The 14,066-nt window shown below is 40.7% G+C and overlaps 1 protein-coding gene and 1 long non-coding RNA gene across 2 annotated transcripts in view; one reads left to right on the top strand and one right to left on the bottom strand.

The window, feature by feature from the left end:
- Window positions 1-14,066, bottom strand: part of LOC310707418 (uncharacterized protein) — a gene marked incomplete at its 5' end in the record, with an annotated part of 471,308 nt that overhangs the window by 184,572 nt on the left and 272,670 nt on the right. The gene's annotated exons all lie outside the window — the stretch shown is intronic.
- On the top strand, window positions 5,117-11,697 carry LOC310707457. The gene is made up of 2 exons (XR_014526463.1): window positions 5,117-5,863; window positions 9,478-11,697. It is a non-coding gene; the product is annotated as an uncharacterized lncRNA (long non-coding RNA).

The raw sequence follows: 14,066 nt of genomic DNA, 5'->3' as shown, positions 1-14,066 counted from the left end.
ACATCTTAGGAAAATTTAAAAATGAAATATTTGTCTAATTAATGAATCTGTAGAGAACAAATATGTAAATATTTTAAAACAATGCTACATTCTCTCTATCTCCTTGCAGCTTAAACTTAGGTGCATGTTGAAAGGGTTCTTTGCAATTGTCTAGTAAATCAAGTATTATACAGTTATAGGTACTGAGAGGTGGAGAAGGTTTGATTTTTTGAGGTACTCTCGATCCTTTAAGGAAAGAAAAGACTACAATAAAAGAAAAAGAAAATATGAATCCTACAATTTCCTAAAATACTAGAATTTATTTAAAAACTTTTTTTTAATGAAAATCACTTTTGTATTAAATTGAATTAATTAGAATTAATGTGAATGTAGGTTCAAACCACCTCCACCACACTTCAGGATGTCTGCTGGTCGTCAACCATACTGTCAGGCACCATTAGTCTTTGAAGTTGGAAGCTGGTTCTCTCGTTCCAACATACTGGAGGAGGAAACTGCAGGCCTTATCGCCTATCAAGAAAATCTTGGTAATGGGTGGGAAGTTACCTTTTTAATACAGGCTATCACATGACACCGGACTTCAATACCACACAACTTTACTGTAAAATCTGATGCTATATAATCTATAAACTTCCTCAGCCCAGCAGTCTGATCAACTTGTTATGAGGACTTAGGATGGAATTGCCTAGCTGAAATCTACCATGCTGTATTCCTCCTGGTTTCCAAATGCCATTCATATCTTTCAAGCTACTAAAATTATTTTCACTACCCATTTATCTATGGGGTACATACACAGGACAGATTTTCTTGGCTTGCCTCTCAACTTTTGCCAGTTCCTTGTTCCATTGTCCAGATTCACCTGTCTTCATTGAAGCCTCTGAAAGATTTCCAGAGGGAATGAGCATACCTGATGTTGGAAATAAGAAATAAAAAAGCTCATCTCAAGCATGTTGGATTGTGGAAGTGCTACAATGAGAGAGCTGGGGGTGAGGCAGGAGCTGATAGGCTCATAGTCCCAAAGCAAAACAATTCAAACACAAACAGTGAGTACTAACAAAGTATCAACAATGTACAATGCACAACAATGAGCACAATAACTTCCAAAGTATCACAGAACGCAAACATGTTTCAATATTGGTCTTCTGAATGGTCTCCATGTTTAGCATATAATGCAAATGTGACCTTACAAATAATAAAACAAATTTTAAACACACAAACCAGATGTAACACCCCTAGCTGCAGATAGGAGTCATGAGGAATGAGCACCAAATCCTTTGATGACCATAAAGGTAAAGGTAAAGGGACCCCTGACCATTAGGTCCAGTCGTGGCCGACTCTGGGGTTGCGGCGCTCATCTCACTTTATTGGCCGAAGGAGCTGGCGTACAGTTTCCAGGTCATGTGGCCAGCATGACTAAACCACTTCTGGGAAACCAGAGCAGCGCACAGAAACGCCGTTTATCTTCCCGCTGGAGCGGTACCTATTTATCTACTTGCACTTTGACGTGCTTTCAAACTGCTAGGTTGGCAGGAGCAGGGACTGAGCAATGGGAGCTCACCCCGTCGCGGGGATTCGAACCGCCAACCTACTGATCGGCAAGTCCTAGGCTCTGTGGTTTAACCCACAGCGCCACCCGCGTCCCTTCTTGATGTCCATACCAAGCAGCTATTGTACATATATATGGTAAATAACATTAGGGACAGGATAGAGCCTTAAAGCTCAATTGCCACGGGGTCACTCAATGCTACTGTCTAGAAACAACTCTGCACATAAGAACGGAATCATTGTATTATTGTGGCCCTTGCCCCAACCCCCGAAATTGTTCCAGGAGTCAATGGACAATGGAATCAGCAGCTGCTGACAGACTCAGAAGAATCAGTAAGTTCACACTCCGCCCCTGAATCTTTCTCTTGAAGCCAGTCATCAACCAGCCTGACCAAAATGTTATCTGTGCCAAAAATGGGTCTGAAGCCAGATTGAAAATGTGGCAGTATAACCTGCTTCATCTAAGAATGTCTGGAGTTGGATGGCCACCCGCTCCCTCAAGAACCTTGGTCCAAAAATGGATCTTGTCAGCTGGATGACAGTTACAGTGGTACCTCAGGTTAAGTACTTAATTCGTTCCGGAGGTCCGTTCTTAACCTAAAACTGTTCTTAACCTTAAGCACCACTTTAGCTAATGGGGCCTCCCGCTGCTGACACGGCATGATTTCTGTTCTCATCCTGAAGCAAAGTTCTTAACCTGAAGCACTATTTCTGGGTTAGTGGAGTCTGTAACCTGAAGTGTATGTAACCTGGAGCGTATGTAACCCGAGGTACCACTGTATTTAAAAACTCAGGGTACAGGAGGGGGTGCAGCACAACCCCTTTCAGGGCTGCAGGACCGACCTGGCCAATCCTTTCTGACAAGCTCTAATAAGCTGTGACAGGCAAGGGTCGAGAGGGTAAGCAGCACCACTTCAGGCACCAAGTTCACATCCTGCCACTGCATTAACTCAAATTGATCTCAAGCAACAGGGTCAGATAGTCCTCCAGACACTTCCAAAACTGTACTAATAGCAGTGCCAAGATTGGGATAAGTAGGGATGAGCGATTCCGTCAGTTTGGGTTCTCTCAGCCCCCCCCCCCATCTTAAATTCAGTTCTCCATATTTCCACATCGGCTTCTGGCTTTCTTATTTTACTGCCCTGGGAGAAATGGGAAGGTGCCATCCCTGCCCTCCCTCCACCAAAGCCTCACTTACTGGGGCTGTGCACTGGAAGCTGCCATCACGAGAAACTAGTGGTGGCGATTCTGCTGCCTGAGGTGGGTGCTCCAGTCCGCCTCATAGGCGGGCCAGCTCTGAACCTATGTTACAATGGACATTTTAACCAATTTGCCTATGGACACAGTACATCAAAATGCACATTTTGATATGATTCTTAGAATACGTATTTTGATAAACTGACAGATTCCCAGTGTATACAATGCATACAAGATGGTATTTCAAGCTTCTTAAAGTATCAAACAATATCAAACAATATCTAGGAGGAATCGTCCCAGCACATGGACAGTCCAGCATAACTGAGCTTCCATTTATGTGCTTGCACATCTAAGAAATGTGGCTGAACAGCTGTAATTGTATTTCATTCTGAATGTACATCTAGAATCTAGTGGAGCAATTTTCTCTGAAAAGCGTTTCTCCTGCATTAATAGCTGAAGACTGATCAAGTAGTAAAGTGGGTTTTGAAGTTTTATCCCTTTACAATTTTCAGCAGAACAAATCACTTAGAAATTTCAAATTTCATTAATTAAATATGTGAGCAAGGACAACTACACAATGGCTGAGGTTTAATACAAGTCATACATCTCCTTCAGATTGAGGACAAACTATAAGCACGTCTATAATTTTTCTTCTTTGGATTCTGAGTGGAAAATGGAACATGTTAAGGCAACAGATTAAATAAATGTTTCTGGAATGAGAAATATATTCCTCCTCTGCAGCAGTGTATAAAAAGCACAAGACTCTAGAAGGTTTATGATTCTGTTTATGATAGAAAGTCTCATCAACCTTTGGTTCTTGTTATTTGTTTACTATGAAAATACAATAAAAGTTAAATCAAGGTTTGTACAGTCCTTAACTATTATTGTTGTCATTATGATGATGATTATCATTTACATATTTTATTTCTGTCCAAGTTTTCCTTCTAAAGGAGTCCCAGGGTGGTTCTACAATATCATGAATGTAGTCCATACATAATAGGTTTTGGGGTTTTTTTTGTAGTTGGCATCGGTCTGTTTCGAGAGACAATGGAGTAAGCCTCTGGGAGTGAAGTTCAACAGCTGCATTAAAGGTAAAGGTAAAAGGGACCCATGTCCATTAGGTCCAGTCATGACCGACTCTGGGGTTGCGGCGCTCATCTCGCTTTATTGGCCAAGGGAGCTGGAGTACAACTTCTGGGTCATGTGGCCAGCATGACTAAGTTGCTTCTGGCGAACCAGAGCTGCACATGGAAACGCCGTTTACATTCCCGCTGGAGCGGTACCTATTTATCTACTTGCACTTTTACGTGCTTTCGAACTGCTAGGTTGGCAGGAGCAGGGACCAAGCAACAGGAGCTCACCCCGTCGAAGGGATTCGAACCGCTGACCTTCTGATTGGCAAGTCCTAGGCTCTGTGGTTTAACCCACAGCGCCATCCACGTCACCAAAGTGACCACCACCCTGGGGCACAAGCCTGGGCAGTGTGTATGGAGCTCCTGAGCTGCTCAGACAACAAGATCCTCCCTCCCTTCTTGCCCTCACTCATGTGGACCAAAGGAAAGCAAAGCAATACATTTGGCACCAGTTTGGTTGCAGCAGTTGCCAGAAGGAGGCGTACAAAGTACCACCCAAACATCTTAGGGACTATACTCCAAATTTGTGTATGGTTTACTCCTTAGCCTTTTTTACTCCCGAAGATATTCTGCAAGGCAGAGGAGGTTTAGGATCAGAGTTTTCCTTCTCTTAGATGAGCTACCTTCCCAGGGAGATGAGCCCCATCTGCCCATGATGAAAACACCTAAAACACCAACAACATCAGGAGTCCAACAACACCAGTAGGGACACAGGTTCGCCAGCCCTGCTTTGCGGAAAAGAGAGACAGTGAAACAGGCAAAGACCACCCCAGGGCCTGCTGAGGATGGATGCATGTATGTCACCCACTACAGGTTAATCTATCAGCAAATGTTCTGGGGAAATTTTACTCTATTTATTTATTCAATTTCTATGTTGCCTTTCAACTGAGGATCACAGGACGGTTTACAATATAAAAAACAAACAAGATTACACAACATAGTAACTAACAAAAACAACTACTCCCACCTCCAACAGTTTAAAAGGCCATAGACTGTTTAATTAACCAAAGGAAAGGATTCTGATAACATTTTCATATTTTAATAAATTTGTTTTAAAAAGTTGTAATCTAACGACAATCCACAATGGAAGGGTTTATATCCTGAAAGGCAAGATATAAATAATTGTAAGATTATTTTTTAAAATAATAAAAAATCCAGCATCGTAATGCCATTATAGAAATCTATGATAACTTGGAATATTGTTTAGTTCTACTTGCCACAGCTCAGCCAATGAACAACTCCCCTAGAAGGAAATGTTACATTTGGAGCTTTCTATTATTATTTTTTCAAGGTGAGTTGTTGGGAGGGGCAATGACAGAGCTGTACAAAGTTATTCACGATGTTTAGAAACACTAGTGCCCAGGGTTATCCAAGGAAGCAGAATGCTGGAGGATTCGGGTCAGGCAAAAGGGGGTACATCTTTTCACAGTGCGTAGTAAAACTGTGGAATTTGCTCTTAGAAGAGGTAATGGTGCCCACCAACTTGGGTGGCTTTAAAAGAGGATTAGACAGATTCACGGAGGCAATTCATGAAAATATCAAGGTTATGCATTCAAAAAGCTAAAGTAATGATGTATCAAATAAGCAAATTAGTGTCCTATCATAGCACAAATGTTCAATTTCTGTGAGCCATAGCCATGCTGCTATGGTTACCCAACAGCCTTCTAGAACTGGTGATGTCATAAAGATGTTCGTATAAAGGATTCAGTTTGCTATTGCCATACAAGCCACACTAGCTGGTAAATGTGGCCATTATGTTGCCAGTGGTCAACAAAACCCATTTTTTAAGAGCATAGAAGCCAAGCACTGGCTAAGAGTCCGTGTTCTTCCTTTCTAAGACTTCTATTTTTCTACTCTTTATTTTGGGGAATGAGTGAAGAGAGGGTTGTAAGTTGTGCAGATGCTATAGAAGAAGATGCAAATGCTGCTGGAGAAGAGCACACTTCTAGGTGTTTCCATGCCTCAGCCTTGTGTTGCTGCATCCCTAGAAGGTATGAATGGTTGTTTTCCCCCACACAGCGGCTAATTTGCTGGAAGACAAAGTTTAGAGATGGCATTTCCCAGATAACAGAACCAAGAAATGTTTAGAGAGCCATGAATTCAGGAGTGCCAGCTTGGCCCTGCGACCATGGGTGTCCGGGGCTGTGGGTGCCATGCAGTGTACATGGCCCTTGTGCCGAAATCTGTGGGTGCCCAGATCCTTCATGGGGAATTTTGTGGGTGCTCAGGCACCCAGGGCCCCAGGGAATAAGCACCTATGCATGAATTTAACAGTCTATAACAGAGCTTTCCAAACTTTCCATGTTGGTGACATGCATCATTTCGCGACACACTAATTCAGTTTTAATAGCAAACCAGAGGTTAAACTAACCCCTTTCCAGTCCCAGAAGGAGCGTGGGGAGTGTTCAAACAGACCTACACACTGACACCCAGTTTGGAAAGCTCTGGTCTTTGTTAAGCACTTACAAATTCTTACAAATTTATAATTAGGCACACTGGTTGAGGTCACTGCTAGGCTGTTATGATATTAGGATACAGGGCTGAAAAGAGATCCTCATTTCACCTCATGGAGAGCGAGAGACAGTTAACAATTAAACCAGAAGATGAAACAATAAAACAAAATATAAAGATGCTACAGGCCCAATTTTCCATGGTGGTGAATCGATAAGTAGAATGGGGAATTAAAATGATGAGGCAAAAAAATTTCGAATCAGCTAACAAAATTGGGAAGTATTTGGCTTGGCAATTAAAGGAAAGGAAAAAACAAAATATAGTAGGTAGAATAAGGGATGGAGAAAAGATAGTGGAAGACCCCAAAGAGATAAGAAAGATGTTTCAGAAATATTATAAAGAATTATATAGAAAAGAGAAAGAGACAGATAATAGAATAGAAGAATATTTGGAAAAATACCAATTGCAACAGATTACGGAAGATGAAAGAGAACAATTAAATCAGACAATTACAGAACAAGAAATTCGGAAAACAATAAAAAAAATGAAAATGGGAAAGGCTCCGGGGCCAGATGGCATTTCATCTAAATATTATAAAACATTACGTGACCAAATAGTCCCAGTGTTATGCGAGGTCATGAATAACATCTTAAAAGAAGGAAAAATCCCAGCCACGTGGAAGGAAGCTTACATTACCTTGATCCCAAAAAAAGGTGCAGATGGCTTAGAAGTTAAAAACTACAGACCCATCTCCTTGTTAAATAACGACTACAAAATATTTGCTGATGTATTGGCGGAAAGATTAAAGACTTTTAAATGGAAAAATTCACAAAGATCAAGCAGGCTTTCTTCCGGGAAGACAACTGAAAGATAATGTAAGAAATGTCATAGACATTATTGAATATTTAGAGAATAGGATAGACAAGCAAGCGGCATTGATATTTATCGATGCAAAAAAGCATTCGATAACATCTCCTGGAGATTTATGAAAGAAAATCTAAAAGCAATGGGAGTTGGAGAAGGGTTTGGAAAAGGAATTGAAGCCATATATCAAGATCAAAAAGCCAAACTCATAATAAATAGCAATATATTGGAACCTTTTGATATTGCTAAAGGGATTAGACAGGGTTGCCCCCTGTCTCCCCTGTTATTCATAACAGTATTAGAGGTTTTTAACAAGGGGCTAAGAGAAGCATCAGAAGTGAAAGGGATCAAGGTAGGAAGTAAAGAGTACAAAATTAAAGCATTCGCGGATGAGCTAGTGTTAACATTAGAAGAGCCAAAGAAGAGTTTACAAGAAGCCCTACATAGACTAGAAGAATTCGGCAAGGTGGCGGGACTCAAACTTAACAAGAATAAGACCAAAATGCTGACAAAGAACATGACCAAGGAAGAGATAGAGGAACTACAACAAAGATCTGGAATTACAGCAGTTAAGAAAGTTAAATACTTAGGAGTATGGATTACAGCAAAAAATATAAACTTATACAAAGACAATTATGAGGCAGCATGGAGGGGTATTAAAAAGGACCTAGAAATATGGGATAGATTAAAGTTGTCATTCTTGGGGAGAATATCCGGGATTAAAATGAATGTTTTGCCCAGAATGTTATTTCTATTCCAAACTATTCCAGTAATTAAAGGGCTAAAACAACTTAAAGAATGGCAAAAAACATTAGTAAGATTCGTCTGGCAGGGAAAAAACCCGAGAATAAAAATGAAAATCTTGGTGGATAAAAAAGAAAAAGGAGGTTTTTCCCTGCCAGAACTGAGTCTATACTACGAAGCGGCATGTTTAACATGGGTGAAAGACTGGATAAAATTAGAAAACACCGATCTCTTAGACTTAGAAGGTTTTGATAATAGGTACGGGTGGCACTTGTACCTATGGTATGAGAAGGTGAAAGTTCACAAGGGTTTTCTAAACCATATAATCAGAGGATCAATATTTCAAGTTTGGGGAAAAAACAAAGACCTATTGGAAAGGAAAACCCCTTGGTGGATTTCACCAATAGAAGTTTTAACTATCAAAAAAGTTAATATGGAAGGGAAAAAAGCTACTTATGAAGAACTAATCAAAAAGACAGATCAAGATATAAAACTCAAACCATATGAAGAGAGAGAGAATTTATATACAGGGTGGTTACAGTATCACCAAGTTAATGATCTACTAAAAGAAGGAAAAAGGGATTCGAGGATAAGAAATCTAAATTTAATATTGATATTCTAGAAGGTAAAAATAAATTATTATCAAAAACATACGATTTATTATTGGATTGGTATACGAAAGACGAAGAGATAAAGGAAGCTATGGTTAAATGGGCTATTGATTTCGGCCATAATATCGATTTTGATGCATGGCAAGAACTATGGAATGTAAACATGAAATTTACGGCCTGTACTGCTTTAAAAGAGAATTTGTGGAAAATGATCTACAGATGGCATCTAACGCCGGTAAAGCTAGCAAGGATGTATAGAACAAAAAATAAGAAATGTTGGAAGTGTGGAGAGGTAGAGGGTGACCTCTACCATATGTGGTGGACCTGTAGTAAAGTGAAGGGCTTTGGGGAACTAATCTATAACGAACTTAAAAAAATCTTTAAATATACTTTCCCCAAAAGACCTGAAGCTTTTCTACTGGGATTGATTGGAAAGGAAATTTAAAAAAAAGATAAAAACCTCTTTTTATATGCCACGACAGCCGCCAGAAATATGTTAGCTCAGAATTGGAAAACAGACATAATACCGAATATAATGGACTGGCAGGTTAAAATGATGGACTATGCAGAACTGGCCAGACTATCAGGAAAATTAAGAGATCAGGATGACCAGAAGCTTCAAGAAAATTGGAGTAAATATTTGATGTATATAAGAAACAATTGTAAATCTTTGAAGACACTGGAAGGGTTGGAATAACTCTTACAGCGTGTAGTTGATAATAAGATATACAGAGTATGTGATATTAGAACTTTATTTGATACTTAACTTAGGCATGATAGAGCCTAAGTTAAATATGTAACCTATATATGTGTGATTTATGAATGTATGTATGTGTACTGAAAATCAAAAAAAATAAATTAATTTGCAAAAGAGAGAGAGAGAGAGAGAGAGAGATCCTCATTTCAGACCCTATTTATATCTTGTATGTTGACAGGCGGTTGTACTTGCCAGGGAGGAGACCCAAGGACAGAAAGAAGAAAAACGAGAAAAAGAATTATCCTGAAGATCTATCCTGTGATGTCACCATGTTTGAGCAAAGACAGCAGAACATGGGTCAAGACTATTGGAAGATGACACCTGCAGGTGACGTGGGTGTACAAACAGAGGCTATCAAGCCAGCTTTGACAGTATGTACCCAGCCGTATGACAGAAAAAATCAAGATCCCCATATACCTATGCCTTTAAGTGATATATTTTTGGAAGAAAAGCAAGGAGAATGTGATGAAAAAACAAGTGCAAATACTTTCCAAATGCCACAACAAAAGGAGGGATCAGATAATATGAGTGTATTATCTTTGGAAAAGGTAAAGAAAAAGGTAGTGGGTGCAAAATTAGAGGGTGATCCCTCTGAAGAAGGGAAGGAGTATCTAATTATGGCAGCTGAAGAAAGCAGACAACAGAGAAAATCTGAATTGCTGAGTGCAGTGCTCCAAGAAGCAACCGATGAAAAGGAACAACAAAAAGGAAGAGGTCATGCAGGGATTATATTGGAAGTTTTGCCCTGTAAGAAGGACCAGAAGCGGAGTCACCAAGGTGTGCCATTTCAGGAGCTGCAGCAGGCTAGAGAACTAGAACCAAACAGTACATTGACTGCCAGTGAAAACAAAACTCAAGAGGAACAAAACACAAGTATTGATTCCAAGGGCACAACTTCTTTGCAGGAACTGTTCAACCAACCAGCTGTACCATGCAATGAGAAACAGCAGGTTGGGAGGCAACAACAACATGGTATGGGTATCACCCATAACATGGAGAAACCAGTGTTCTGGAGTCAAATAAATCCTGTATCTAAAGGAGATGTTCTCAAGGAGGAGAAGGCTTACAAAGCTAACCAGGAGGTACAGCAGCCTGTGGAACAAAAATACCCAGATATTTTGTCTACCATGTGTGGAAATGATGAACAAGAACAGCCAGAAGTACAACAGCTTTTAGATTTTGTAAGAGAAACTTCCTCCAATGAGATAAACTTGTTTGACCAAGAAGACCAACTGCCTATTTTACCCAAAGCTATGAGCTTTCCATTGGAGGACACAACCTGTGAGAAGGAACAGGAAGACACACAAGCTTTCAGAAGCTCAACATTAGAGAGCTTTCTCAGCATGTCAGAAGATCATCAGTCTGTTCCCCACCAGAAGGATCTACAAGCTGTTGCAAAAGAAAACATAACTACATTGCCCCTGGGTGTAGCTTGCACAATGGATCTGCAAAAACTAGCATATATAAACAGTTTGCCTCAGGATGTTGTTACTCATGTTGCAAAGCAAAAACACTCAGATACACAGCAGCTTCTTTTACTGGAACAGATTAGCACACACCATGATGAAAAGGAAATGCAAGAAGGTCTAGATTATGCACATTCTGGATGTAAGGGCACTGCCTATACTGAAGAACAGGAGAAGCAAAAGCTCAGTGCATCAGAACATACTCCTACACTTCCTGACAACCTAAGCTATGAGAAAGAACAGCAAAGAAAATTGGACTGTGGGGATTCTGGGTCTGAGGGCACCTATGACAAGGAGGACCAAGACTACCAGGGTACTCTTTACTTAGAAGTGCAACGGCCTCTAGGACTTGCAAAGCTGAGCTCTTTGCCTCTGAGTGGGACCTCTGAAGAACTGTGTGTAAGAAAGGACAACCTATACACTGGCATTCTTGAAATACCCTCCCTGAATGAAGAGCAAGAAGCCGAGAACAATGAGAGCAAGGTGCATATGCTTGCTTCCTGTAAAGACAACGCAACAGCACAGGAACAAGAAGAACAACCACTTCCTATGCTCCCACAGGCAGGATGCAACACAGAAGGGGAGCAACTGGAGACATGGCATATCCAGAAGACAATATCCATACCGTATGAGGAGCAGCAGGAAAGGGAACAACTGAACCTGGGCATGACCTGTGAGGAGCATCAGAAGAAGGGAAAATGGGGTCTGTCAAGCACCACATTCCCTTCTACTACTAAGGAGGATGAGGGGCATATGTAAGGTGATCATTTCCTTCATTTGAGGCAAAATCCTCAAAATTACTACTTTTGCTGTCTCAGAAACTACCTCCACTGAAATATGGAAGCTGAAGAGAGATTACTTCTTTTTAAGTTTTGCACAAAGGTACAGTTTATATGTAGATTAAGTCAAAAAGTAAACAAAATTGAAAATAATTGCTGTGGTGATGACTATTTGTTGAGCCCATTTGTTTCATAGTGTAGGCTACTACAACGTTTCAAGGGAACTAAATGTTAAAAGGATCTGGATCAGATCAGTGGGAAGTTTTTGGAATACAGGTACGGAGTTTTTACTCAGAGGCAGTAACTAATGAGAAAAGCTACAAACCCATAATACTACTAGATTCTAGCATACTAATGTTAAGAATGATGACCAATCCACTTGCTACACATTCCAATGTGTTAGACAGTTTGGTGAAGGAGTAAACATGGATCCCATCTGAAGACTGTGACACTGGAAAGCCACAGCCAGTTGTAGCTTTCCAGAAATTCTGTGCATAATGAAAAATCTACATATAAAATTGTCATGTGCTGTGATTAGATACAAGATGAATTCCCCCCTCTACTGTTTGTAGATAGCTTTGCTTGAACTATTTACCCAGAAGTCTGAACTAAGTCAAATTATTTTTTGGGTTTTCTGATACTCTCCCCAAGGACATAGAGACTTCTGTCTTAGTGCAGTGGTTCCCAATTAGCTAATTAGTGAGGACTCCCAATTTTTCAAAAGCCAAGTCGTGGGCAGCCTGCTTATGAAAATTTTGATAACTCTATGCTAGTTACCTCTGCAAAGCAATTTTTTGAACAAAATGTGGTGTAGCCCCTAATAAGCAAAGGATTTTAAGTATACTAAAAAACAGAGTAGGGCTGAGTGATATCTGGTTCTCAACATTATGATATATCAGCAGCTAAACCGCAATATTTTGATATATCACTATATCTGAAATTAGAGATCAGGAGTGGGGATGAGGGAAGAAGCAGCCGTGGAGATCGGATGGGTGGCAGGAGAGGAAGTGGCGTCACCTCCACCACATGGTTTGAGTGGGAGGGGTGAGGGTCAGTGGCAAAGCGGCACACTCTGGCACCGGGGGCGGAGAGCAGGTGGGGACGTGGCTGGTGCACATCCCAGGGGGCATGGCATATTGCCCGCAAGGGCATGGTGTGCATCCCAGGGGCATGGTGCGCCGCCCGTGGGGGGGTGGCCTGCATCCTGGGGGCGTGGTGACCTCCCGCAGGGGCATGGTACCCAGCGCGGTGGGGGTCGCATGGCCCCCCACCCCACCCGGTCTTTTATTTTGCCTGTCCTGTCCTGTATTTTGTCCAACCAAAGGTGGCAACCCTAGCCAGTCCATATCTCACAGGAATGTTGTGAGGATTAAAAGGAGTGTGTCACACATGCTGTCTTGGGCTCCTTGGAGTTAAAACAGGATATAGATGAAAATGCTACTACTAAATTATCACAAAAGTCAGTAAAAGCCCAAGGAATCAGGATGTGAATGTTTAATGAAATTTTGTCATGAGAACAAAATTAATTTGGTTTGCACACATGACTCGACACCCTTATACGACAGATGTGTTCGGTTTAAATCAAGTTGAATAAAAAATATTTAAAGTATGCACAACTAAAACAGCTCCTGCTGGGTTAATAGAGTTTAAAAGAACTGCTAAGAGAGTGCCTAGAATAAGAATAAAATGCAACTGTTCATAAATAAGTAGAATCCATTTCACACTTTATCCCTGGAGACAAGAAGTTATGAGCTCAAGATTTGTTTCTCCTTTATTTGAAATAGCTCATGCAGTTTGGATTTTGGAAAATAACAACAACATTTGTGCGACTTCGTTTCATATTTACACCTGCCAGGTATTTGACTACAGGCTTATTTGATTTCTTTGGGAAGATTTTCACTCCCCTGGTGTGCGAGTGAAGCAATAGCAAGATTGTGAAATTTACAAGTATCACATAATGTGTTTATTATGGCTATTCCTCTGTCACGGCAGCCAAGGAACCCCTTTGGGGCTAGATAAAAAGTTTGCCAAAAATAAAATTCAAATATCCTTTGAATCAAAACAAGATAAAAAGAAGATCTACGCCACCACTGTCAATGCTGCCACTTCCAAAACATATGCTCCAATAAAACATGAAAGCTTTGGGGGCCTGCTTTTTGCAAGCTTCAGTAGCTTGCGCTTCCTTCCCCTCTCCCCCCCATGATCTATTATTAAAATGCATCGCCTGAATTTGCGTACTAAATGGCATGCTACACATTCTCAATGATCTCCAGTTTATTTTAAGGAGCATTATCATCTTCAAACAACTTATTAGAGAAGATGGATTTCTTTATCCAATGCAGTCATTTCTTGTGCTATTTGTTCATAAACAAGACACCAGATATAAGGACATCCAGCAGAACGTCTGACAATATACAGCAATAATCAAACGAATACAAAAGGGAGGCACAACTGCCAGAAAACACTCAGGTGCCAGGAAATCACCCCACCACCACCACCCTCTACTCACCCACTAGCTGAGA

This window comes from Podarcis liolepis (assembly GCF_965112155.1).
Source record: "Podarcis liolepis genome assembly, chromosome: 5".
NCBI classification, from domain to species: Eukaryota; Metazoa; Chordata; class Lepidosauria; order Squamata; family Lacertidae; genus Podarcis; species Podarcis liolepis.
The sequence above is the reverse complement of the archived record's forward strand: the minus strand, read 5'-3'. Positions and strand labels throughout refer to the sequence as shown.